Source organism: Cervus elaphus, chromosome 4 (genome assembly GCF_910594005.1).
Source record: "Cervus elaphus chromosome 4, mCerEla1.1, whole genome shotgun sequence".
Classification (NCBI taxonomy): domain Eukaryota; kingdom Metazoa; phylum Chordata; class Mammalia; order Artiodactyla; family Cervidae; genus Cervus; species Cervus elaphus.
In genome coordinates, this window is record NC_057818.1 from 61,714,754 (window position 1) to 61,741,925 (window position 27,172).

Sequence of the window (27,172 nt, forward strand, 5' to 3'; positions counted from 1 at the left end):
TATCTTTAATAATTTTGTTTATTCATTTATTTTGGCTGGAGTGAGTGATCATTGCTGCTTGGACTTTTCCCCAAATTGGGCAAGTAGGGGATACGCTCCAGTTGCAGTGTTTGGGCTCCTCACTTGCTGTGGCTTCTCCTGGGTGTCCAGGCTTCAGTAATTGTCCCATGTGGGCTCATTAATAGCAGCTCCAGGCTCTAAAGTGGTGCTTTAGTCGTTCTGGCCCACGGGCTTAGCTGCTCTTTGACGTCGGATCTTCCAGACCAGGGATCGAACCCGTGTCTCCTGCATTGGCAGGTGGAAAATCCCGGCTCTTTTGTCTGTCAAGAAGTGAGGACCTTATGACAGATAGAAAAATATTTCACAAATTACTTTACTATTTGCCTCCTTCTGAATGTACAGCGAGCAGTATAATATACAGTATAGTATGTATCAGGTATCTAGTTCCTTTCCGAGAGTTACTGAACCAAGAACACAGGGGCATAAAACAGACGACTGGATATTTCAAAGTTTGAGATCAGTGTTATAAACACTCAAGCTCTGGAAAAACTCCCTGTGTATCACACAGTGGGCAGGTCACCCAAAGAAAAGACAAGTTTAACCTCCTGATGCTAATCACGGAGCCTTACATATCTGAGTGAACAAGGCTTTCAGCTCAGTCAAGAAAAACAGGGCGCCCAAGAGACAGGGAGGGAAAAGGCAGAGATAACCCAAAGTAGATTTCTACTTCAGAAGGAAGTGATCCTCACCTACAGCCAGCAGGTTCCTGAGGGTCTCCAGCATCACGTCCTTTTACAAGGTCCTCTGGGCAGGGTCCAGACATTCCCACTCCTCGGGAGTGGAATTTTTGAACACATCCTTGAAGGTCAACTGTGCCTGAAATGAAAACACATTTCACCAATGGGCCCTGAGGAGGATTCTTATTTTCACAGAGAAGGAGAAGAAGTGAGACAGGTAAAGTCAATTCAGCTGAAGCAATATTCTCATAGATCCATGCAAATCTATATGGGGCAAATGGTTGCTCTCTAATTTAATTTCCTGTATTTTCATAAGATGATGACATCCTCCAATCAACATGAATTCATCATGGGTGTGGACAAGACATGAAAAACATACAAATTGCAGTCAACAGTGGGTTGTTGATGCAGAAGTGTTACGATCGACAAACTGAGTGACGTTCACTGTCTAGATGAGCTACAGCAAGACTGGTGTCTTCAGAGACGACAAAGTCCACAGCGGCTTTAAAAGAACACAGACTGTGATGAGGATGTCATCATCACACTGACGAGAGGTGTCTCAACACTTCATACACACTAACCGTTACTCTAAAGACTTTACCCATATGAACTTGTCATCAACATAACAGCACGTTAGAGAAAGATCTGTGTCCATCTTACTGGGGAGAAAACTCTGTCACTCTAAGAAATAGCTCTGATCAAACAGTTAAGAAATGAGGCAACAGCACCTGAGCTCAGGTGGTTGGGAGAGACAACTGAACCTAAGGAATCAAAGAGTTATGTAACAGTATCAAAGACCATCCACAGAGAGTTCTCTGAGAATACCTGAAAGAAGTTCAAGGGAGCTGAAGTGCAATGGAACAGCATAAGTGGTCACTATACAGGGTCATCCCCTCTATCCCCCCAATGCACACAATGTCAATAATCTGACTACTATTTACATTATTCATGTGATGAGGTAGAAAAAATTAAAGGCTACGGAATACACAGTTCAGATACAACTGCTCTAAGCATAAACCATATTTATGAGATGATTTTGTAATAAAATCATAGAGTTATATATCCATGCACTCATGCATGCAGATGGAAACACACAATCGATTGAAACAACAAGAGTTGTCTTTATTTTTTTCTTTCATTCAATCAAAATTTAGTGAGCATCAACTCTGTGTCCCAAACTGGGAATACAGCAGTGAACATGACGGAGCTTACAATCTAGCAGCCAGCCACCCAATTAGATACATAATTTTAACATTAGTATTGTTATATGTGCTCTGAAACAGGCCTGGTGCCAAGAGAAGATTCAACAGAATGTCTTGACCTACATCGATAAATCAGACAAGGTCTCTGTGAGGCAGAAACACATAGGATTGGCAAGGTGGGAAATGGAAGAGTTTTGTAAGCAGAGAGAACAGCCTGAGGGCCAGCTCTGAGGCAGGAAGATATTTACTGAACAGAAAACCAGCCAGTGTGACTGCAACAGAGGGAAAGAAGATCGGATGATGCCAGGTAGAGGCTGATTTCTGCAAGGCCTATAAACTGAGGATGTTATTTCAAAAGCAACTGGACAGCACTTAAGAATCCGTAGGAGGAAAGTTAGAGATTTAGGGTTGTTTTTCAGCACTCACTCTGCTATGTGAGGAGGTTGTTGTTCAGTTGGCTCCGTCATGTCAGACTCTTTGGGACCCCATGGACTGTAGCCTGTCAGGCTCCTCTGTCCATGGGATTCTCCAGGCAAGAAAACTGGAGTGGGTGGCCATTCCCTTCTCCTGTTCATGTGTATTTTGGCATCTTTGGGACATTAAAAATGAATCAAATATATTTCAGTAAGTCTGTTAATATGCTGTTTCCTTCTCACAGCTTCTTTGGTTGTTTATGCTGGGCCTTCGTTGCCGTGACCAGCTCTCTCTGCTTGTGGCTGCACTGCATGGAGGTGAGTCTGCAGTGCCCAGGCTTCTCATCGCAGTGGCGAATCTTTGTCTCCGAAGTCAAGCTCAAGCACTGAGTGACGTGTGAAGGGCGGGGCCAGGCTGAGCGAACACCTACCTGCTTCTCCCTCCCTTTGGTTCCAGAGGTGTCTTGTCAGGGTTAAGGAGTACTTGGTCTCTCAAGTCTTGTGTTGCACCACTGATTGCTCATTAGTTCAAGTAACTGTAAACACTTTTAATAAAACTTTAAACTTCTGTGGGATAATCGCAATGGAACGAAAAAAGCTTTTGGCATAACATGTGGAGTCCTGCATGTCCGACGACAGAGGATGAAATCGTTGGATGGCATCAGCGACACAATGAGTTTGAGTAAACTCTGGGAGTTGGTGATGGACAGGGAGGCCTGGCGTGCTGCAGTCCATGGGGTCACAAAGAGTCGGACATGACTGAGCGACGGAACCAAACTGTACTTGGAGTCCTGCTGATGAGGCTGAAGTGATTCCGAGGCCTGGGAACTGAAACCTGGTCTGCTGGCCAGGTTGGGGATGGTTGGGGGTTGATGTGGGGTGCTGGTGGGGTGGGGCTAGATCTGGCCTACTAGCTGAACCCAGGAATATTCCAACAATTAGAATTAATTTAAGCTGTTTAAGTAAACAAGAACTGGCTTTGTGCAGTGATGATAATCTAGAATGTGAAACGCACAACTCTTAGAAAGGGCTACTTCATACTAACACTTCTAAGGAGAAAAATGTCTTGACGTTCCACTTCTTCAAGTACCAAGCTTATTAGTCACTGCCGTGGCCCAGCGAAAGTGCACCCTGAGGGGAATGCAGGATTGAGAAAAGCAGGCACCATGCTGTGCTTTGGACATTCTGGCCTTGGGATTTCAGGAAAGGTCTCTTGGGTTCATCCACCTCTTCAGCAAGTCCAGATAAGTTTGGGGCAGTCTCTCCTGGTTTTCAGATCTCCCAGTTATTGGTTGATGACCCCAACTTTGTTTGGCAGTGTATTAACATGCATAGCGCCCAGTTAAAAGACATTGAGTAGAACCTCCCTGGTGGTGCAGTGGTAAATAATCTACCTGCCAATGCACAGGACCCGGGTTTGATCCCTGGTGTGGGAGGATGCCACGTGCCTCGCAGCAACTAAGCCCGAGCAACACAAGTACTGAGCCTGTGCTCCAAAGCCTGTGCTCTGCAACAGCAGCAGCCCCAGCAATGAGAAGCCTGCACACAAGTAACCAGAAAGTCGCTTCTGCTGCTGCAGCTAGAGAAAGCCCACGTGCAGCAAAGAGAGGCTCAGCTCAGCCCATAGAACAGACAGACACTGAGTCCTCTGGACCGACCAAAAGAACCTTCAAAACGCCAGTCTCCAACCATACCCCAGCCAAGGTTACATGAAGAATTCACAGCCCAATTGCTACAAAAGGAGAAAGAAGCCAGCACAATGAAGACTTAAGAGCCAAAAATAAATTTTAAAGTTTATTAAAGAGAGAAAAAAACTTTTAATGAGAAATGCATTCTTATTTATAAAAGTTGATGACAAAGGTTCAAAAACTTATATGAGAAAAACTTGTTTACATCATAATGTATAATACTTAAGCAAATACTTCAATCTAATGGAATGTCAAGTTACTACATGATCACTTGATGGTGATTAGGCAATTTACTTTTTGTTGAAAAACTGTAATATATTTTCTCTCATGTCTCTGTTGTCTGTCTCTGAAAGATCTGTCACTTGTGGACAACAAAGCACATTGTCAAATATAAAGTCTTAAAATGCTAGAATTTATTTCCCCCAAAATTATCAACTTGGCACTATTTATAATTATTTCTATGTGTATTATCTGACTGAACTCAAGTCCTAACGGAACTGTCTTTCTTTACATTTACAGGCACCTACTATATTCCCTGTCATTGTCTACGTGCATTTTAATGTTACAAAAGTCTCAAAATAACCCACAGACTTATGTGTTTGTTAGTGTAAGGCAGGAAAGAAATGTAAATTAAACGTTAAATCTGGGTCATAACATGTGGATACAAAAAGTAACGCTAAGGAAAAACTATTGAGAAAAACAAAAGAAATAGGAAGACAGGATTTAAGAGATTAACACTGAAACATATATATTACCATATGTAAAAGAGCCAGTGGGAGTTTAATGGATGAGCAAGTGCTCTGGGACAATCTGGAGGGATACGGTGGCAAGAGAGGTGGGTTCAGAAGGGAGGGGACATATGTACGCCTATGGCCTATTCATGACGTACAGCAAAAACCATCACAATATCATAAAAAAAAAAAATTAACTGATGGTGGGTTAGGCCGAAACACAGTATCAAACCTTTCCCACACCTAACACATTTGTGTAGTTTTCCTCCAGGTTGAATTTTCTGAGGATCAAAAAGCTGATATATTTTACTGCACTCTCTACATGTGTAAGTTTTCGCTACAGTATGGATTCTCAGATGATCTGCAAGGTCTTTCCTAGTGACTGAAGGGTTTGCCACAAAAATAACATTTATGGGGTTTCTCTCCTGTATGAACTGCCTAATTCATGCTGAACATGCACTAGAAACTCTGCCACATTCATTTCACTTGCATGTTTTCTATACAGTATGAATTCTCTGAATTATAAGGCCTGAACACTGACTAAAGGCTTTGTCACACACACGACATTTGCACTAAAATGTTTCTCACAACTGTAGTAGCGGCTAAGCTGCAGTTGCCGCGCTCGTGCGCCTCACTTGCCGCGGCTTCTCCCGGCTGCACGGGCTTCAGGAGTTGTCCCACGTGGGCTCAGTAGTTGCAGCGTCCAGGCTCTTGAGTGCTGGCTCATAGTCGAGGCACACAGGTGTAGCTGCTCTGTGACATGTGGGATCTTCCCTGAACAACGATCGAACCCGGGTCTCCTGCATTGGCAGGTGTAGAATCCAGCTCTTTTTTCAGCCAAGGAGTGAGGACATTATAAACCAACAGAAAAATACTTCTCAATGAATTTACCATCTGCCTCCTTTTGAATGCACAGGGAACAGTATAACATACGTTACAATATGCAGCCAGGATCTAGTTCTGCCTGGGTCCAGCCCCAGCGGGTCCACGAGTACCCAAGGGATAAGTGGTGTCAGCGAGGAAGCAGACGGACACACAAGGAGGGTTGCATGGACGAAAAGGCTCTTTATTTTTTGGACAGCTCAGCTTTTATAGAATAAACATTACTTCCTCCCGTAAGTCACCTCATATTACATCAGATATTGGTTTCATGTTTCCGTCAATATTTTTTCTTCCCCATGTTTTCCCCATATGCATTCATCTGGAACATTCCCAATTACAGGGTTTTTCCTTGAATGCCCCGTACATTAGTCTTCTTGCCTCAATGGCCTAACATTTTCATTCTGCCAAAAACAATGTTCCATAAAATCTAAACATAATATAAATTCTTTGGACAATAACACAATACATGGGAAGGGTTATAAAAAAACATGTCTGACATTTCTGAGAATAGTACCATGTGAAAACCCTGATATTTTTCTTTACCTGAGACCACAAAACCTCAGTCTACAATATTTAACTATGAAGCAACAAAACACCTCTATTAATATCAGGTACTGGCAGTGTGGCTGGTTAATATAAATCTTCTATTGAAATCCTATGCTACACATTTTCTAATTCTACAAAAATACCCGGAATATTCTATGTTTATTAAGGGAATGGAAACAGTGGACAAATAGAAGCACTGAAATAGCAACAATGAAAATCCTCTTGACCAAAGAACATTAACCTATGGTACATCTACTTCTGAATCTCAATGCCTCTATGCTTTTTTAATCTAGAACATTATAATCTTCTAAGCAAGCAGCCAATCTATGCCTGTGGCCTTTTCCTTTTTGACTTGGTACAATGTGTATGGCCGTGTCTTGGCTGGAGCAGTCATGAGCATTTCTGATGCCCGCCCAAGCGTGACGCCACTTGCGTGGTGGATGGTCTGCCACAAACCTGAACAGGCCTTTCATTCCTGGTTAGTCATAAGGTTCCCCATGCTGAGGAGGCAGAGTAGGCCTCGGCCTTAGGGGATCCTTCTTAATAGGCTTGGGCTTTTCCAGGGAGGCCTGATCACTATATGTTACATTCCCAAGAATTAATAGAAAACCCAACATCAGTAAGACAGAAAGAGAAAGGGGACATATTGGGCCCCCGGGGCAACCCCGAGGGGAAGGGCTGCCTTGCAGGTTCCTCTCTCATCCCGTGACCTTGTCACGGCCTGGGCGCGTCCCGGCGGCTCCCGACATAGTTTCTATCTAAGAACTACTGAACCAAGAACACAGGGCTAGAAAACAGGCAACTGGATATTTCAAAGTTTGAAATCAGCTTTATAAATGCTCAAGCTGTGGAGAAACTCCTTGTGTATCACACATTGGCAGGTCACCAGAAGGAAAGACAGTTTAAACTCCTGATGCCAATCACGAAGTTTTACATGTGTGAGTCAACAAGGTCTTGAGCTTAGTCAAGAAAAACAGAGGACTTCCCTGGTGGCTCAGACGGTAAAGCATCTGCTTACAACTCGGGAGACCTGGGTTCGATCCCTGGGTGAGGAAGATCCTCTGGAGAATGAAATGGCAACCCTTTCCAGTACTCTTGCCTGGAAAAACAGGGGCTCTCAAAAGGTACAGAGGGAACATGCAGAGGTACCCCAGGGCAGATCCCCACTTCAGAGGGAAGTGATCCTCACCCACAGACAGCAGGCTCCTGAGGGTCTCCACCATCACGTCCTTGTACAAGGTCCTCTGGGCAGGGTCCAGGCATTCCCACTCCTCAGGAGTGAAATCTGTGAACACATCCGTGAAGGTCAACTGAAATGAAATGAAAACACATTTCACCAATGGACCCTGAGGAGGATTCTTAGTTTCACACAAAATGAGAAGAGGTGAGAGAGGGTATAGCTCAATTCAGTTGAAGTAATATTCTGATAGATCCATTAAAAGCTGCTTGAAGCAAACTGTTGGTCTCTAATCGAATTTCTAATTTCCTCTTTTTTCTAACATTATGATCTCCTGCAATCAACATGAATTTGTCACGTATGTGGACAATACATGAAAAATACACAAATTAAAACCTACTCTGGGTTGTCTATGCAGAAGTGTTACATTCAACACACTGAATGACATAATGTCAATATCTAGTTGAGTTACAGCCAGACTGGTGTCTTCAGAGACGATAAAGTCCACAGTGACTTTAAAAGAACACACATAGTGATAATGACGACATCATCACATTGATGACAGGTGTTTCAGCACGTCCTACACACTTAGCATTACTCTAAAGACGTCACACGGATGAACTTGTCATCAACATAACAGCACGTTAGAGAAAGATCTGTGTCCACCTTACTGGGGAGAAAACTCTGTCACTCTAAGAAATCACACAGATCAAACAGTTAAGAAATGAGGCAACAGCACGTGAGCTCAGGTGGTTGGGAGAGACAACTGAACCTAAAGAATCAACCAGTTAACGACCAGAGAAGGAAAGAGCATCCACAGAAAGTTCCCTGAGAATACCTGAAACAAGTTCAAGGAAGCTGAAATACAATAGAAGAGCATAAATGGTCACGATACAGGGTCATACCCTCTCCCATCAGAACCCACACAATGTCAATAGTCTTACTACAAGTTACATCACTCATGTGATGATGCACAAAAAACTTAACGCCATGAAATACACTTAAGATAACAACTGAAACTGCTACAAAGCAAACACCATTATTTATGAGATGATGTTTTTGTAATAAAACCATGGAGCTACATGTCCATGCATTCATGCATGCATGTGGAAACACACAATTGCTTGAAACAAGAGGAGTTATCTTTTTTTCTTTCATTTTATCAAAATTCATTCAGTGTCACCATTGCGCCTGAAACTTGAAATACAGCAGTGAACATGACGGAGCTTACAATCTAGCAGCCAGCCAACCAATTTCGTCCACAATTTTAATGTTATTATCAAAATAAGTGCTCTGACACAGGCCCAGTGCTAACACAAGATTAAACAGAAAGTCTTAACCTACATTGAGAAATCACACAAGGTCTGTGTGAGGAAGAAACATTTAGGATTGGCAAAGTGGGAAACGGAAGACTGTTGCAAGCAGAGAGAATAGCCTGAGTGCCAGCTCTGAGGCAGGAAGACATTTACTGAACAGAAAGTCAGCCACTGTGAGGGGAACACAGGAAATGTAAATGGGGTGATTCCAGGCAGAAGCTACTTTATGCAAGAGCTATGGATTTAGGACTTTATTCCAAAAACTACTGGAAGTCACTGAAGAATCTGCAAGAGGAAAGTTAGATGGTTAGATTTGCTTTTCAGAGCTCAATCTGCTGTGTGTGAAAGTTGTGTGTACCTGCTTATTCATGCCAGACTCTTTGCAACCCCGCTGACAGCAGCCCACCAGCTCCTCTATCCATGGAATTCTCCAGGCAAGAATGTTGGAGTGCATTCCCATTCTATTCTTTCATTTTACTTCTTCATTCAGTACCTTTGTCAACAAAGTAAGCTTTTTCAAAGCTTACTTATTTTGCTTATGTTGGGTCTTCATTGTTGAGTGGGCTTTCTCTATTTGCAGCTGCAGTGACGGGGCTTCTCACTGCAGTGGCTTCTCTTGTTTTGGAGCACAGGCTCTAGACAGTGCGGGCTTCCGTACTTATGGCTCTCGGGCTCTAGAGCACAGGCTCAGTAGTTGTGGCCCATGGGCTTAGCTGCTCTGAGGCATCTTCCTGGACCTGGGATGGAACCCATGCACCGTACATTGGCAGGCACATTTCTTAGGCACTGTACTTACTACCAGTGAACTTCTCAACATTATCTTATTCTAGTTCAAAAAAAATAAAAATAATACAAGCAGAAAATAACATACAGAAGATTTCTTCCAATCTCTATAAAATACCTGTATTTAAAAATATGTGGAAAAAATAAATTAAAAAATGTAGGTCTCCCTACGGATAAGTGGTAAAGAATCCACTGGCAATGCAAGAGATGTGGGTTGTTGCCTGGTCTGAGATCCCACATGCTGAGGGGCAACTAAGCCCGTGAGTCTCAATTCCTGAGCCAGAGCTCTGGAGCCCACGAGGTGAAACTGTTAGGAGAAGCATGCTGATTAAAACCGCCCACACTGGCCAGGGACCATAGTAACCATTTGCATGAGTTGTTTTATGACAGGCGATCCTGATATGGAATACGGAGCGAATAAACCACCACCAACCTCAAGAGTTCGGCAAAGGTCGAAAGGAGACACCAAGTGTCCGTCCACTTCTCAGAATCCCTCTCGCTAGCATCCATCTTGGCTGAGTGATGCATGGGCCCCCAGGAAAGACTCTGAGTTAGAATGATCGGCCAAAGACCACCCGGAAACTAATCTCATCACCATAAAACCCAATTCTGCAAGCCACGCGGCAGGGCAGTTCTCCTGGGTTCCCTGACCCTCCTGCTCTCCGCCCGGGTGCCCTTTCCTATAAAATCTCTTGCTTTGTCAGCACATGTGTCTCCTCGGACAATTCATTTCCAAGTGTTAGACAAGAGCCCAGTTTCAGGCCCTGGAAGGGGTCCCCCTTCCTGCAACAAAAGTACTGAAGCCAGCGCACTCGAGACCCTATGCTGCAAGGCAAGGGAAGCCACTGCAATGAGAAGCATGCGCACAACAACCAGAGAGTGGCCACCACTCGCCAGAGCCAGGGAAAGGACACTGAAGCAATGCACATACAGTCAGGAAATAAATCTATTTTAAAAATCATAATGTGATTTTTATCAATTTTAGGTGTGTACTTGTTAATAAAATCCAAAATTTATTACTTTATTCCATTAAGAAAATACTGAATCAGTGAGAGGGTAACAGGCAGGAAGGCCAGGGGTCTCCAAATGGAGGAAGTAGGCTGCAAGTGTCAGACATTTTTATATCTTTTAAACCACAGGAGGAAACAAACTAGCCATATTTTTTCCCCTTCTCTATTCAAATTTAAAAGGTGCTTTCTCTTAAAATACTGTGTTGCCATAACGACACCTTGTTTCACCTGAAGCTAACTATTCTCAAACGTTGAGTTAACCAGTCCATTTCTCTTATGGAAATATTTGTCTTAAGCTATGTTAACGTACTATGCATTTACCCCAGACTCCACCTAAAGGCTCAGAATCTACTTGACAAACAAGTATGTTACACTCAGATATTGTTCCCCTAATCTATGTAAATAAAACTATGTGTATGGTAATCTGCCCTTCTACAAGATTCAAGTCAAGATTTATGGCCTGGGATGAATCATCTAGTGCCAAGATTATCCCAAAATGCATCTTATGGATGAGGGGCCTTGTGCCATTCTGAGTTTTAAGACCTTCCTTTCTTTCATTAACAGACTGCTAGTGACTATATGGAGAAGGAAATGGTAACCCACTCCAGTATTCTTGCCTGGAAAATCCCATGGACTGAGAATCCTGGTATGCTACAGTCCATAGGGTCGCAAAGAGTCGGACACAACTGAGCGACTTCACTTCACTTCAGTGACTATGTAACATCCAGCTGAAGACTAGGAGGCAGGTACTCTTTCTGCCCACTTCTGATGTCTATGTCAGAAGCTTTCTCTATCTCCTTTATACTTTAATAAAACTTTATAACACGAAAGCTCTGAGTGATCTTTTCATTCACCAACAACCTTTCATCAAGATTAGTAAAGTTGGAGAATTCCCTCATGCGCCAGTGGTTAAGATCCCTCACTTCCACTGAAGGGTTTCAGGTTCGATCCCTATTCAGCGAACTAAGACCCTGGAAGCTGCATCATGTGGTCAAAAAAGAAAGAAAAAAATTAGCAAATCTGATTTTACAGTTTAAATTAGACGGTATAACAAAACACTCCCTAGCCCTGACATCTCTTTCTGAATGCTCCGTTCCATTCCCAAACACTTAACTTTTCAAGGAGGTGCTCATTTCGTTTTAAATGTTCAATAAAAAGTCAGAACTGATTTCCACCCATGGGTCTCAGGTGTCGGGCGCATTCCCTCCTCCACCTCGCTGGCTGTCCGTAAACGGGCAAGTCCACCACCATCTCTCCTCCAATGCCCTTCTGCACACACAGGGCACCCTGGGTTGGTCTGGGTACCTGTGGGCCTTGTGGTCCACCATGACCAGCTTGGCCTGCAAAGTCTGACCTCCCCTCCGGTGGTCTCTGTGTGGACAAAGCTAAAAGCATCATTTCAGCCATTTGTGTATTTCTCTGGGAGCATTCAGCCTTTTCAACCATGTCCCTATTATGAAAACTAAATAAGCCAGTTGGTGGAAATAGCTCATAGGGGTCTGAGGAACAGCAGTTGCTGTTTGAATCTCGTTCCTGATGTCTGTGGCTGGGTAGGCTATGAAATGCATAGCCAAAAGGGCCTGTCCCTCGAGGGGGAAGGCATCCACACTCATATATATATTGTCTATGCTGTGTCTTTGTTGCTGTGTGGGCTTTTCTCAGCATGGGCTTCTCGCTGCAGTGGCTTCTCTTGTTTCAGAGCACAGGCTCTGGGGCCTGGGCTTCAGTAGTTTCAGCTCCCAGGCTTAACTGCTCCATGACACATGGGATCTCCCTGGATCAGGGATGGAGCCCATGTACCCTGCATGGCACGTGGATTCTTTCCCAGTGAATCACCAGAAAAGCCCCTGCTATATTTGTAAAAGCTTCTATCAACCTCTGTTGAAATGCTTTCTGATTTTCATCTCACCCCTGTTGTACTACCTGCACTTCTTCATAACTGACAGATTTTACTCTAAGTGTCTTCATAACCTCTGTTAATCAACCATGTAGTCTCGGGTCTGCCTCAGGCACAGCGGCGGTGCCCCCTGCCCGCCGTGTGGCCCTCTTGGGCTCAGGCTGCCACTGGGTCAGCACAGACCCTAGCTGCCTGTGGGAGAGTAAAGTCTGCAAGTCTCCCTTTGGATGAGATCATTAAAAAAAAATAAAGAAGTAAAACTGTCACTATGATGCTACACACAGAAAATCCCGAAGGTGCCACCAGATGACACTAGACCTCATCATGAACAGACTAAACTTGCTGGATACAAAATATATACAAAACTGCCTCATTTCTATACAGTAATAATAATATATCAGAAAGTGAAATGAATGAAACACAGCCTCCAAAGCCAGAAAATAACCTGGAAAGATGCATCAGGCCCTCGTGATACTTTCTTTCTCATAATCCTAGAACATACTGACCACTCTACTGGATAGCTTCAAGCAGTGACTTTGAACGGAGCAAGAAAATAACATTAAGAATAGTATCTCCATTAGAGTTTTCTGTTACCTAGTAAATCCACTCCACAGAGACTCACCAGAGGTTGCCAATTAAACATAGGTGGATTATCACAGCAAGGAAACCAGATAAAATTTCAGATCCTCAGGAATATATTTCAAAGAAATTTAAGAAGTAAAATGATACAAAGTAAGGAGAATGTAACCTTGGGAACAGTTGACATTCCCAGACTGGGTAGAGCAGCACAAGAGTAAAAATAATACAACATGAAGGTCAGACATTACAGGATCTTGAGATGGGACCATGCGCCTGACCTACAGATGACAAGCTAAGAGCCGGCGAGATTCACATGTGCTCCCCTTGTCAGATCTAGGATCAAAAAGACGACCTCTCTACCACTCTCCTTACATCTTCCTAAGTAACAACCACAGAGGATCCAATCCACCAGCTTGTCCCACTCCTAACCAGAAAAAAACAGCCCTTTTGAGATACTGGTTTTTCTTTATACGTTGTATCTTTGGCTATTTTTACATCACTCCCCATTGTCTAGAGCTTTCTCTCGTGCTCCAATGTGGAGATAATATTCAGATCAGAAACAGAAATTCTGGGACTCCACTGGTGATCCAGTGGTTAAGATGCTACACTTCCAATGCAGGGGGTTCAGGTGTGAATCTTAGTCAGAGAGCTAAGATCCCACATGCAGGATGGTGCAGTCAAAAAAAGTAAACAATCAAGCAAAAAGAAATAGATATTCAGGGTTATCAGAAGAAAGAAATCTAAAGTGCTGTGGATTTTTTTAAACACTGAGTCAAAAGTCAAAACGTAGAAAATAGGAAATTGGGTTTCTTGGTGTTTTTCTTTTAACATTTGCCAGTGAGCTTTGGACATAATTAAGCTTTTGGGACAACCTCAGATGTGACATGAGACAGACACAGCATCTGAAGAGGGTCAGTTTAACCTTGTGAAGCTGTGTCATACCCGAGTCACCAGAACGCTCAGATGAAAGACATCAGGGCCTCCCAAGGGGCACACAGGGAAAATGCAGATACCCAACGGCAGCTCTGGAAGGAAGTCATCCTCACCCACAGACAGCAGGTTCCTGTAGGTCTCCAGCATCACATCCCTGTACAAGGCCCTCTGAGCAGGGTCCAGGAATTCCCACTCCTCCTGAGTGAATCTGATGGCCACATCCTCAGAGGTCAGTTGTTCCTGAAATGAAACCACATGTCACCAAAAGGGCCATGAAAAGTTCTCATTTTCATGCAAAAGAGAAAGGATAGTAAGAAGGAGTAAGGGCTAAGAATTGACTGGATTGAAGTATGTGTTCTAACAGATCCATGCAGGGGTATCTGAAGAAATTATGGATCTCTAATTTTAATTTCTTATGTTTTTTCATAAGACCTTATGAGATCCTCCAATTAATATGGACTTTTCAACATTGTTCAAAATTCATGAACTATATATAAATAAACCTCAACACTGTATTGGCTATACAGAAGTGTCAGGTATTACGTTGGACCCAGTGAGTGTAATTCATTATCCAGATGAGGTACAGCATGAGTGGTGTGTTCAGAGATGATGAAGTCCGCAGCACTTTTAATGGAAAGGTCAAAATTTTCAGTTATGACGTTGAGAACAGCAGCAAAAACCCAAAGTGTTTGAAGGGTTTCTGTTGCTCTAAATTACTGCATGATTACTCTAAACATTAAACAAGTAAGTTACAGGCAAGAACCTGTCATCAATATAATAGTTCATTAAAGAACAATCTGTTCCCACCTTACAGAAGAAAAACTGTGTCACAGACACGCTGAGAAACTCGACTCAGATCAAGAAGGTTAGAAATGTTACATGAAGCACCTGAACTCAGAGACTTGGGCTCAGTAGCTGAAGCTTAAGCATCTAACAGTTAAGTAATATGGAGAACATTAAAAGTCCTTTGACAGAGGGCTCCTAAAGAAAACTTGAAAGAAGTCCAAGGTGAGCCTCCTCCCTGCCCCTCTGTCTTCTCTGCAGGGGGAGCAGCTCTCAGGCCCTGGGCCTTCATCCCCTGAAAATGGACGCCTGCGCCGAATTCGTCTCCACCCCGTCCCTGATCGGGAGAACCTCCCGCCTGCTGAGTGATCACTGTCCGCGGTGGTGAAGGACCGGAGACACTGACGGATGAGGGCCACGGCAGCGTGGCAGCCCCGGGTCCGCGGACCATCTCACTCATTCCTAGCTGCAGCTTCCAAACCAGCGCCATTTCACGGGGCTCTGACACAGAAGCCAAGTGCCCTGGAGCTGGAGCGGCCAGAGCAGGGGAGGCTGGGTCCAGGGCTGGAGGTGGGACCGTGTGCGGGAGCGTCATCACTGCTACCCAGGAACCCTTCTCTGAAACAGCAGCTCGTCTGCGCCGTGGGCTTGGCCCTCTCAAAGGCCATGGGGCTCTTTGGCCTGATGGTGGTCTAGCTCATCTTCCTCACGACGTGAAGGAGCTGCTTCCACCTCCCACAGTTCTTTCTCCTGTGTCTGCCCTGTGTGTTCCCTTTCCTGTAACTCCCCAGGCAGCCTGGGGACAGTGGTGGGCTCAGGATTTGACAGAAGGAAAGCAAATAAATATTGTATTAATGTGAAAAAAAAAAGTCCAAGGTGAACAATGTGGAATGGCATGAAAGGTCATTATAGACGTGGATACAGAAACACAACTGTTAGCAACTTACTACTTAAAACAGTAACAGGATTTTTTAGAAAATTTCAAGGCCACAGATCATACTGATAACATAATTTCAACTGAAATAAAAAACATAATATGTAGCTCCTAAATCAAGATGTCTTCTATCTAAACCACAGACTTCCACATGAATGCATACCTATCTATAAAAAGTTAACTGAAAAAATAAAAAATTAAAAATTAACTGAAATGAGAGGATTTGTCTCTTGACAGATTTTTTGGACAATTTTACTTCATCCTTTTATTCACATGCATTTCAGCATCTTCCAGATGATAAAAATGTATACTTTGTACTCAGTTGAGTTTGTCAACAGGATTCTATACTAGCCTACCAAAAGAAAACTGGTAAAAACATTTAAAAAAAAAAGAGTACTTGAACTCAATTCATAATAAAATTACCATATACAAAAATACAAATACAATTTGATCCATTTAAATTTACATAGTGAGGCATTAACAGAAGCCAAAGACTTTCTTTCCTTTTTTTCCATTAATAAAAACAGTGATTTGAAATTAGAAGAGTGATTAGATATGACAAAAAAAAAATTATCAAAAGAATAAAGTAAAAAAACTTCTTGGAGAATTAAAAATCATGGCAAAAGAGAATATAGAAAAAATTATAGTTATTAAGCAAGACTATCTCACGAAACATCAGGATGGGAAGGAAACATTCAATACATTCCTTCTGAAATTACACTGGCATGAAAGGAGCTGTCCAGGGTGCCTGTCTTTCACCAGGATAGGATGCCCATGAGCAGGGGCCACTAGAAGAAGTAACACGAGGAAAAACACAGGGCAAGAGACACAGAGTTTGTCAGAGAGTTGAAACAGGTAGTACTCACTAACCTAAGGACATGGAAAGGTGAAAAGGGAAAGGATGGGAAAACACAGTCCATCCTAAGGAGAGTAGGGGAGACTGTTATATTAGACAAAATAAACTGAAGAAAAAACAAGTGCAATGAGATAACTATTATAGAATGATAAAATGGTCAATCTACCAAAAAGCTGTAACAAGTAAAAATATATATACGTCTAACATTAGATATCTCAGACAAATGAAGCAAACATTAAGGGAAAGGAAGACAGAAATAGTGAAACAGGAATAGTATGGGATTTCAATGCCCAGGTTGAACAAGCATGTACACATCACATGGCCCAACAAAAGCATAAAACACATACATCTCAAGGACATATAAAACATTCTCAATGAGAGACCACATGTTAGGCCAAAATTAAAAATTTTAAGAGACTGATGCTATAAAAGTATCTTCCCCAACAACAATGAAATAAACACAAGAATAAAAGAAAATTCCCCAAATGTGGCCATTAAACAACTTACTCTTACACCACAAATGGGTCTAAGACAAAAATCACATGGAAAATTTTAAATATGTGGATGAAAACGAAAAGACAACAGTACAAAATTTATAACACACAAAGACTGTATTAAAAGAAAGTCTGAACTGTTAAATGCTTACAGTATAAAAGAGAAAAGATCTTAAATCTGAAATCTATTGCTAGACCTCTAGCAAGTAGAAAACGGAAAACAAACTAAACTCAAGTTTAGCAGAAGGAAACAGGTAAATAAGAAAGATTAAATCAGAGAAAATAGAAAGTAGAAAAATATAAAGATCAACAAACCAAGAGTTGATGTTTTGAAAAAACTGTATAGGAAAACCCCCACCTAGACTAAGGAAAAGAGAAAAACAGACTCAAATAACTAAAAACAGATATGAAACAGGAGTGATTACAACTGAGGTCAAAGAAAGTTTCTAGAGATAAGGAAGTACTATGACCAATAATGCCTACAAATGACAGAATACAGGAGATACTGGCAAATTCTCAGAAACATACAAAGTATTTTACTTACTAAGAAATTAAAAAATCAAGAAGTGTTCAAAGTGAAAGTGTTAGCCACTGAGTCGTGTCTGACACTTTGTGACCTCACCAACTGTAGCCCACAAGGCTCCTCTGTCCATGCAATTTCTCCAGACAACAATACTGGACTAACCAGCCATTCCTTTCTCCAGGGAATCTTCCCACCCAGGGATAGAACCTGGGTCTCCTGCACTGCAGGCAGATTCTTTATGACTTGAGTCACCAGGGAAGCCCATTGTAACTAGAGATATTTAAAGAGTAGTTAGAAACCTCTAAGAAAAATATGGGACCAAATTCTACCAAACATTTACAAATAATTACCACTGATCCTGCTAATTCTATGGAGCAAGCATGATTCTAATAGTTTGCTGATTTCCCAAAGACACAAGAAAGGAAAACTGGAAACCAATGCCCCTGACGAATACTCATGCAAAACTAAAATACCTGCAAACCAACTTCAACAGGTATTAAAAAGATCTGGAGAAACAGACAGAGAGAACAGACGGAGGGGGGAGGGGAGGAAGGAGAGGGTGAGATGTATGGAGAGAGTAACTTGAAAACTTACATCACCATATGTAAAGTAGAGAGCCAATGGGAATTTGCTGAATGACTCACGGAGCTCCAACAGGGGCCCTCTAACAACCTACAGGGGCGGGATAGCGAGGAAGATGGGAGGGAGGGGACATATGTGTACCTGTGGCTGATTCATGTTGGTATTTGGCAGAAAACAACAACCTCTGTAAAGCAATTATCCTTCAATTAAAAGAATTTAAATAAATAAATAAAAAGATCTGACACCATGACCAAGTGGGTTTTATTCACATAAGGCGAGAAGTCAACATACAAAAATCAATTAATATGACACAATACATTAACATACTAAAGGGAAGAAAAAAACAGGATCATCTCGATGCAGGAAAAAACCATTCGACAAAAATTTGACAACCCTTCAAGATGGAACACTCAACAAGCTACAAACAATAAATTATACCAACGTCAATATAAGAAATGCCATTATGAAAAGAGCACAGCAATGGGGAAAGAATGAAAGCTTTTCCTCTGAGGTCCAGACGGCAAGGATGCACACTCTGCACTACAGTTCAACAAAGCACTGAAACCCTTAGAGCAATTAGATGAGAAAAAGAAATCAGAGGTCCCCAAATTGAAAACAAAGTCAATTTATCTTCTTTCCCACATGACAAAGTTTCATAGGTAAAACTCATAAAGATTACAAAAGAAACATGCTATATCAAAAAAGATTCTTTAATAACCACACAAAGGGTCAATCAACCAATTAACTCATTATCAAAGCTGCCATGGCAATCTTTGTAGAAGCAGAATAAAACATGGTGAAAGTCACAGAACTATTCAAAGAGCAAACAGCAACACTCCTGAAGAAGGAAGATGGAGGTCTTTCTATTTCAAAACCTATTACAAGGTAATCAAGGTGATGTAGTACTGGTATAAAAACAGACAAATAAACCAACTGAACAGAACACAGTACTCAGAAATAATTCTTTGTGTATATGTAAGGTATATTCACAAGGATGTAAAGATACACAAAAGGGAAAGGACAGTCTCAGTTGATCTGATTCCCAGATTTTACCAGCTATTGTGCATATTAATACCTGACTTCCATGGGCAGTTTCCTTACCCTGGTTGACAGAGCAGACAGCACATCCAGATGGGCCCTAAGCAGTCCCTGCTGCCCAACAGCACTGAGACCCCGTCTCCAACCCGTGGGTGAGAAGCCCTGCCCAGGACGGTGCCCAGGGGAACCTCCTCACAAGGGCCAGGTCACCGGGTCATGGGGACACGGGATCTAAGTGGAGACGACAGGCCCTGCGGGAAGGGCCTGGGTGAGTGTGGGAGTACAGGAGTCAGACAGGACACTCCAGAGTCAGACACGATTAGCGAGTCCAGAGAAGGGCATTTCAGGAAGGACAGACTGAATATGACCTCACCTGAGAAAGAGCCATGCCTGACTCCTGTTCTTTCCTCTTCCTCAACTTCAGAGCTTCCTCAGGGAACACAAGTCTTCAGAGGTCTATCATGAAAGTGAAAACATGCTGTTTAATGCTTCGAGTCAACACATCCCCTTCCTGAGCCCCAACCACACACACAGGGAAGCCCTCACCATGAGGAACACACAGTCCCCTGTGCCCACTGTCTCAGGAGGGACTCAGGACAGGCAACTCCCACAGAGAGACCAACACAGGACTTTCCCACACTTTCCCTGGGATCACACTCCCCTCCTGGTGAGGCCTCAGCACACAGCGGCTGGGGGCACCTCTGCTGACCAGGCATTCTCCTTCAGGTCACACAGCAGGCCCTGATCCATCCCCACTCAGAACAGAGCACCCCCTCCTCAGCCCAGATCTCAGCCCTCAGGAATGAGAGGACTCACAGTCCTGATGCTCAGTGAGGGATCCTGATCGGAATCACCTGCGGCATCTTAAACATTCTCGAGCTGTGGACCAACACAAACTACCTGAACGGGAATCTCGGGTCAGAGGGTACAAAACATGGGTATGCAAAATGCCTCATCAATGAAACGTGAAGCCTGGACTGAGCACCACTCAGAGGAGAGAATCACCCCCCAACTCTCCTTTTCTTTCCCAGCCTTACTCAGGTGTAACTAACAAAAATGCTATAAACGTACTGTGTACAAAGTGAACATGTGATAGATTCATACACTGAATAATTATTATAGTCGAGTAAGTTACACTTCCACCTATGAGTACACTGTATTATTTCTCTCTGGGTGAATTTCAAGTATACAGAAACACTACAGGCAGCATGCAGTACCTCAGATCCCCAGAACTTATTTAGTTTACAACTGAAAATCTCTACTCTTTGACTAACAGTGCCCCATTTCCCCCTCCACCCAGCTCCTGGTAACAGCCTTATTACTCGATGGCTCTATGACTTTGACAATTCTAGTTTCCACATACAGTATCTGTCCTCCTTTGTCAGCCTTATTTAACTTGGCATAATGTTCTCTAGGTTCATTCATTTTGGCCTAAATGCAGGATCCTTCATTTTTATACTTATACATGGAGAAAAATAGTTCAGGAACATACAGTATATAATAAATATTTCTATACCACACTTTTGTTACCTATTCTTTGGTCAAGAGACATCTGGCCTGTGTCTATGCTTTGGCTTTGCAAATCCAGTCACACTCATGGGACTGCAGACATTTCCCTGAAAAACTGATCACTTTCCCTTTGGATATCTGTCAGAAATGGGTTTGACAGACTGTAGGTCTTTCTACGTGAATTTCTTAAGGAACTTCCATGTTCTTTTCCAACACAGCAGTACCATCTACATTACCACCAACAGTGCAGGTAAGATTCCGTGTGTTCTGTACTGTGCCTGTGTGTGTGCTTATTTTGGGAGGGACAGTAGTGGATAACAGAGAACCCGGCACTGGCCTGGCAGCAAGACAGTTGCAGCTGCATCTTCTAGAGGACGAGCCCCCGGCCTGCAGATCACTGTGGCATCGCTGCCCTCTCATTTATCGGAGCCTTCTTCCCCTACGTTACAGGACTTTATGACTCTTCTCAGGTTGGGCCCAGAGATCCCTACCGAGCAGGACCACCTTATAACAAGCATTCTGCTATCTTAACCTTAGTACTCTTAATTTCCCAGCGGAACTCAAACAAGCTTACAAACTTTCATGGTGTCCAACAGTGTCTCCACAAAGCCCATAATGAGCCTCGAACCCTCTTATACCAACACAAAGCATTCCAAGCCCTAATAACTCATGCATGAGACAAAACACAAAAGAGGACACCCAAGGATCCACAGACACAAGACACCATATTTTCATTTACAGTGAGTGATCCAGGTCAAACACCGAAATCTCCAAAGACTGTGAAAAAGAGGGATAATTCCAATGATGCACATGGCCCAGTGAGACCTCAGCATCTTCCATGGAAACACTCCAGATTCTCTTGGTATCTTTCCAAATGCACATGAAACTTTCTTCACCGGCAACCCCAAGTACACAATGATACCAAAGTTGATGCAAAGAATGACCTGAGATGTTCCCTGTTACTCTATGGTGCCTGCCTGCTAAGAGAGCCAACAAAAGCCAGCGAGTGGAGTGGATGATGGGGGCACCTGCTAGAACCAGCCCAAGCCCAAGGCTCCCACCCTCCTGCACCCACAGGTGTCTGTGGGATCACCCCAGGCCACAGTTCTAACAGTGGAAAAGACTTCTCTGGCCCAATTCCACGTCTTTCATTGTTGCTCACGTGTGGTCATGAGTTGTCCAATCAAACCTGTGCAGGCAAATCTCAGCCTCAGTATTGCTGTCCCAGGGAATATGAGCTAAAGCATTAGAACAGCTCAAACCATTCCATGTCGGTTCTCCAACAAACCACTTCCAGGTTCTCCAGCCTGAACTGAGACATTCTTTTCCAACAGATCCCACACCCCTTGTCCCTGTAACTACACTTGGGATGGGTGCACACTCCATTCACTGGCCTCACCTTGATGCCCCCAAGTGCTGACACAAGCCTCCTGCAGACCCCAGCAGGCTCCCTCCGCTTTCCCCATTTGTCTACCTCTCCTCCCTGCATGACTGGACTAAGCAAGACTAAAGTGCACAGGGGCCTTTGGCAAAGGGGATCACAAGAGGAGTGCACACGAGCTACCACCCAAAGGACACTCACATTCAGGATGAAAATCAAGAAACTGGCCCTCCTGGGAAAGTCGGCCACCACCTGGGGACATTATGGAGTCCAGGTGCAAAGGCATTTGAGATGAGGAAATCTCAAATCAAGGGTCTCCAGGTCTCACTATCTCCTGTTCTTACCACCCACACCTACTGGGAAGATATTCTAGCTCTTGGGGGCCGGGGGGTGGGGGGGCCAACATCTCCTTCCTGCCCCGTTAGGTTTTGGATTTCTGCTCATCCTCAGCGCTCTGAAATCACAATCGCTGACACTGAGCACATGAACTCCTAGACGGCAACGCTGCTGTCCACGATGGTGACTGGTCCCTGGATGGACAGAGCTTATCTGGGGGCTGCAGCTGATTAAACTCAGCAGACTAAACATGGGGACATCTTAGTCTACTGCTTGAGGACACCAGTTCTGGGGGCTTTTCAGGACTTCCTATATTTCTTTGCTCTTCTTTTGAGTAATTAAGTAGTCACATGGGGTAAAGATCAATTACAGCTGAAATGTCTAGAACATGGGAAATATCTTCATCACCTGCCCTGTTCTCTTGGTCTTCCCTGAGGATTATTCAGCCCAACCCTAGTCCTGTCATCTAAAGACAGTTCCAGTATCAGGTACTGCAACCATGCTGGGAAGAAGAGGAACACTATGAGCCCTAAAAAGAGGGGAACCAGGAAGGACTCAAAATAACCCATGAAGAAGGGCAAGAATCTCTGCTGATGGCAACTGATACAGAGGCAATAAACCTGGGGAACATGAGAGAGACTGATAGGAGGGGATTGGGACACCTCTCTGAGCCTAGAGTTGAAGGGTGACAAATGGCCTGAGCCAGGGTGACCTGAATGTGAGAAAAGGAACTACTATGTCAGACAGAAATGGTTTTGGTATTTGGAAACAGAGAAAAGGTAAAATGAGACCACGACAGGCTGAACCGTGAGCAGACGGTCAGCTCCCAGGATGAGGCTGGAGACACTGAAGGGCCCTGAGCTTGACAGAGGGCTGTGGAGCCACAGCGAGGAGTCAAGCTTCTGTCCCAAGAACAAATGAAAGCCAGTGGAGGTCTGAACGTCAGGACGTGAAAATCTCCCTTCATATTGAGCCTTATTCATAGAAGTCATCTGATTCTGAGCCTGTGATCCTGCCTCCATCCTACAGTTTTCCTTTTCTTTTTTCATTTAGGGAGGACTGGGATCTATTTAAAATTCTAATTACCACCAGACACTCTCTCCAAACCAGAACTGCCACCCATAGACACACAGCCAATTTGGCTAATCATTTCAGGGGTCAGGGCTGCTCACGCTCAAGTCTAGTCTAGTCTCCAGTCTAGTTTCCGGTCTAGTCTCTCATCTCCATGGTACAAGTGGGCTCCCTCAGGCCCAGAGAGAAGCCGTTTATGAGAAGATCTGAGCTGAGTGAAGAGAATCGGGTATAACTGAATAATGAAATGGGAGGCTGAAGGGCAAGTGGGCCAAGTTTGTCCTTGTTGCCCATCCGATTTAACACCAGGAACATCTGTCATGTATCTGAGCAAAAGAAACTCTTCTTTCAAGATTGGGTCAAACTGATACAAAGCAGGTAATTCTTTATTATAAGATTGCAGTAAAATATTTTAAAAATACAGAATTGCAAACATCTATCCACTGGTACAAAACACATTGTAAGGGGTCAACTTAGAAGTAGGATGTGAGCCACGTTTTTCATCATGAATAGACAGGCTCTGTTGGAAGGTTCCAGGTCAATCCAGCCCATCCTTCCTCATTTGCACAGAAAAGTCAAAAAGGGACCTGAAGGAAACATCTTCATATCACCTCACAGCTCACTTTTTTTCACTGATCATAGAAAATGGAGAAAACAGACCATTAGACTAACCAGTTAAACTAGGTTTTTTTTTTTTTCTTTTTTCTTTTTTGTTAAAAGGAAAGAATGAAGCATTTTGTTGGTTTTATCACGTTAAATGTTCTTTTATTTTCCCATTTCTCAAAGAAATGCCTTTAATTTCACAAGATCTAATGTCATACCTCCGTTATTCTCTGGTAAAGAGCTGGGACCAGAAATATCCATTTGTGTGTGCACAGTAAACACATACACACAATCCATGTCTTTGGTAAAACCACAGTTGAAAATATGTCTATTTTATTACACGATGTCCCATACATAAAACCCTCCAAGATGCATACCTGAACTCAACGTAAAGGGTTTCCACACTCATTGCATTTGGCAGGTGTAGCTCCAATATGTTCTCCAACTTATGATCTTTGGGTAAAAGCCTTGCCACACACTTTACATCTGTGTGCTTTCTCTTCACGATAAATATTCTGCCATCTAGTGATAAATGAACAATAACATGAAGCCTCAGCATATTCACTGCAATTTAACTCATGAAGTATTTGGTAAGTCTAAGGCACACCCTAAAAGCTTCAAAATCCAGTACATTAGTACTGCTTGGTGCAGTACAAACAACTGGATTACTGGTGCAAGGGGGACCAATGAGAAAACGTTGCTCACATTCCTGGCACTGGTGATGAACTATTTTAGAATAAGTAGATTTTCAACGGCCTGACCACATTCAATATCATTTGTTCTCAATCCAGTGTGAATATTCTCATGAAGCATAAGACATGAACCACTGCCAAAAGCAGTGAAACCTCAATTATATTTTCAAGGGCTCTCCCCTCGGTACATCATCTGATGGCAAGTTAGGCTTGAAAGTACACTGAAGAATTTACCACACTCATTACATTTCTAACGTTTCTTTTCATTGGAAAAGACCCTGATGCTGGGAAAGATGGAAGGCAGGCGGAAAACAGGATGAGATGGTTGGATGTCACCACGGACTCAATGGACAGGAGTTTGAGCAAGTCCTGGTGATGGTTGAAGGGCAGGAATCCTGCCTCCTCAGTCCATAGGGTTGCTCAGAGTCCGAGAGGACTGAGTGACTTAACGACAGCCCACTCCAGTATTCTTGCCTGGGAAATCCCACGGACACAGGAGCCTGGCGGGCTACAGTCCCTGCGGAGCTCAAAGAGATCTGACTGAACACTGTGACCATTTTATATTTCTCTTTGATTCTAATGCTCATACAAGTAACCAGCATCAGTAAAAATAACCTGCTAAAATGAAGTCTTTGTGGTCAATTTACTACCTTAGTCATAGAAAACAGAAAAGTACAGTAATACGCCTCCCTAACACCCGAGAAAGAACTTCAGCTCCAGCACCAGTCCCAAAGCAGAAATTCGAAACTAGTTCCTGAACACGTGATTTAATACTTATAAAATTATCAAGTGCCATGTCATAACCTTTTCCTTATAAATTACTACATATTTCGTGCACTGTATGTGTTACCTCAGGATCTTACCTCGACAGGAAATCAGACCCTGGGCCTCTCACTGCAACGACTGAATTTATTTCGGCTAGAGGAAGCGATCGGGGAATAGAGTGGTGCGAAGTGACTGGAGACCACGGATAGGGAGGAGAGGGGACCCCACAGGCGCAGCTTAACAACAAAAACAAAAACAAACAAGTACCTCAGGTTCCCAATGGTCGGCCGCACATACCATGTCTCGGCTTCAGGAATTTGCTGCACAATGGCTTGCATCTAAGCAGAGACCAGAAACTCCTCAGCCTTTGGTATCAGAACAGGGAGGGGTGGGGCGTAGGATACAAGCCTGCGCCTGGGCGTGTCAGGGGCGGGGCCGAGCGGACACCTGCTGTGTTCTTCCTCTGGGTTCCCAAGTATCTTGCCAAGGTTTAGAAGAATTTGAGGGTCTTTCCCGTCTTGTATTGCACCATTGATTCCTCATAACTGTAACAGTTTCAAAGTAAAAACTTAATACTCTGTGGGATAATTGCGTTGGAAAGTAAGGTTTCCTCAAAACAGGATTCCTGCTGATGAGGCTGAAGCAGTTCAGCCTGGGAACTGAAACCGGGTGTGGTGACCGGGCTGGCGGTAGGGAGGGGTGGGTGGGGGTTCATGTGCGGTGGTGGCTGGACCCAGAAATATTCCTGCAATTAGAATTAATTTAAGCAGTTTAAGTAAACAAGAACTGGCTTTGTGTAGAGCTGACAAGCTGGAATGTGAATCACACAGCTCTTAGTAACACCTCATGGTAACACCTGTAAGGAGAAAAATATCTTGACATTCCACTTCTTCAAAGATCAAGCTTATTAGTCACTGCAGAGGCCCAACAACAACGCACCCTGAGGGGAATGCAGGCTGGAGAAAAACAGGTACCATTCGGAGCTTCAGACATAGTAGCCTTGGTAAATCAGCAACAGCCTCTTGGGCCCATCCTCCTCCTCAGGAAGTCCAGGTAAGTTTAGGCGAGTCTCTCCTGATAGAGAGTCACTCTCTATCAAAGGTCTGTTAGCTAGAAGCATTTTCAACCTATTTTTTTATCTCTGACAATATTCCACCAACAACCTTCCCAACAATAACCAGGCCTCATTACTTGAAGCTAACTGCTCCTTGTCCACTGCCCCACATAATCACCTTAGGTTTACTGTAGCACTGACAGTCAACCCTAATGCACAAAACCTAAAACTATCTCTCAAATGACTTCAGATTCTCTGATCTCTTAAGATACTTTCTCACTATTATATACCACTTTCCACTGTACTTGTCAGCAGTCCATAAATCAGCATTATCCACACTGGGTCTCACTGACTGGAAAACTACCAACCAAAACTCACTTCTTTAATTCAAATTAAACACTAGTATCAGACCAAAGAGGCCTCCCAGGTGGCTCAGCGGTAAAGAATACTCCTGCCAATGGAGATGCAAGAGATGGGGGTTTTATACCTGAGTCAGAAGATCCCCAAGATTAGGAAATGGCAACCCACTCCAGTATTCTTGCCTGGCAAATCCCATGGACACAGGAGCCTGGCGGGCTACACTCCATGGGGTCTCAAAGAGTTGGAAATGTCTGAGCATAGAGACCATTTTATGTTTTTCTCTGATTCTAGAGCTCA

At 43.4% G+C, this 27,172-nt stretch overlaps 2 protein-coding genes across 5 annotated transcripts in view; both read right to left on the minus strand.

The window, feature by feature from the left end:
- The window catches only part of LOC122689701 (zinc finger protein 347-like), a 109,853-nt gene extending 90,293 nt beyond the window's left edge, over positions 1 to 19,560 (minus strand). The window contains exons 1-2 of the mRNA XM_043896351.1: positions 19,478 to 19,560; positions 14,008 to 14,134 (exon numbers count right to left, since the gene is read on the minus strand). The gene's annotated coding sequence lies outside the window, so the exon portion shown is untranslated. The remainder of the gene's footprint in view (positions 1 to 14,007; positions 14,135 to 19,477) is intronic.
- The window catches only part of LOC122689309 (zinc finger protein 665-like), a 162,657-nt gene that overhangs the window by 38,585 nt on the left and 96,900 nt on the right, over positions 1 to 27,172 (minus strand). The gene's annotated exons all lie outside the window — the stretch shown is intronic.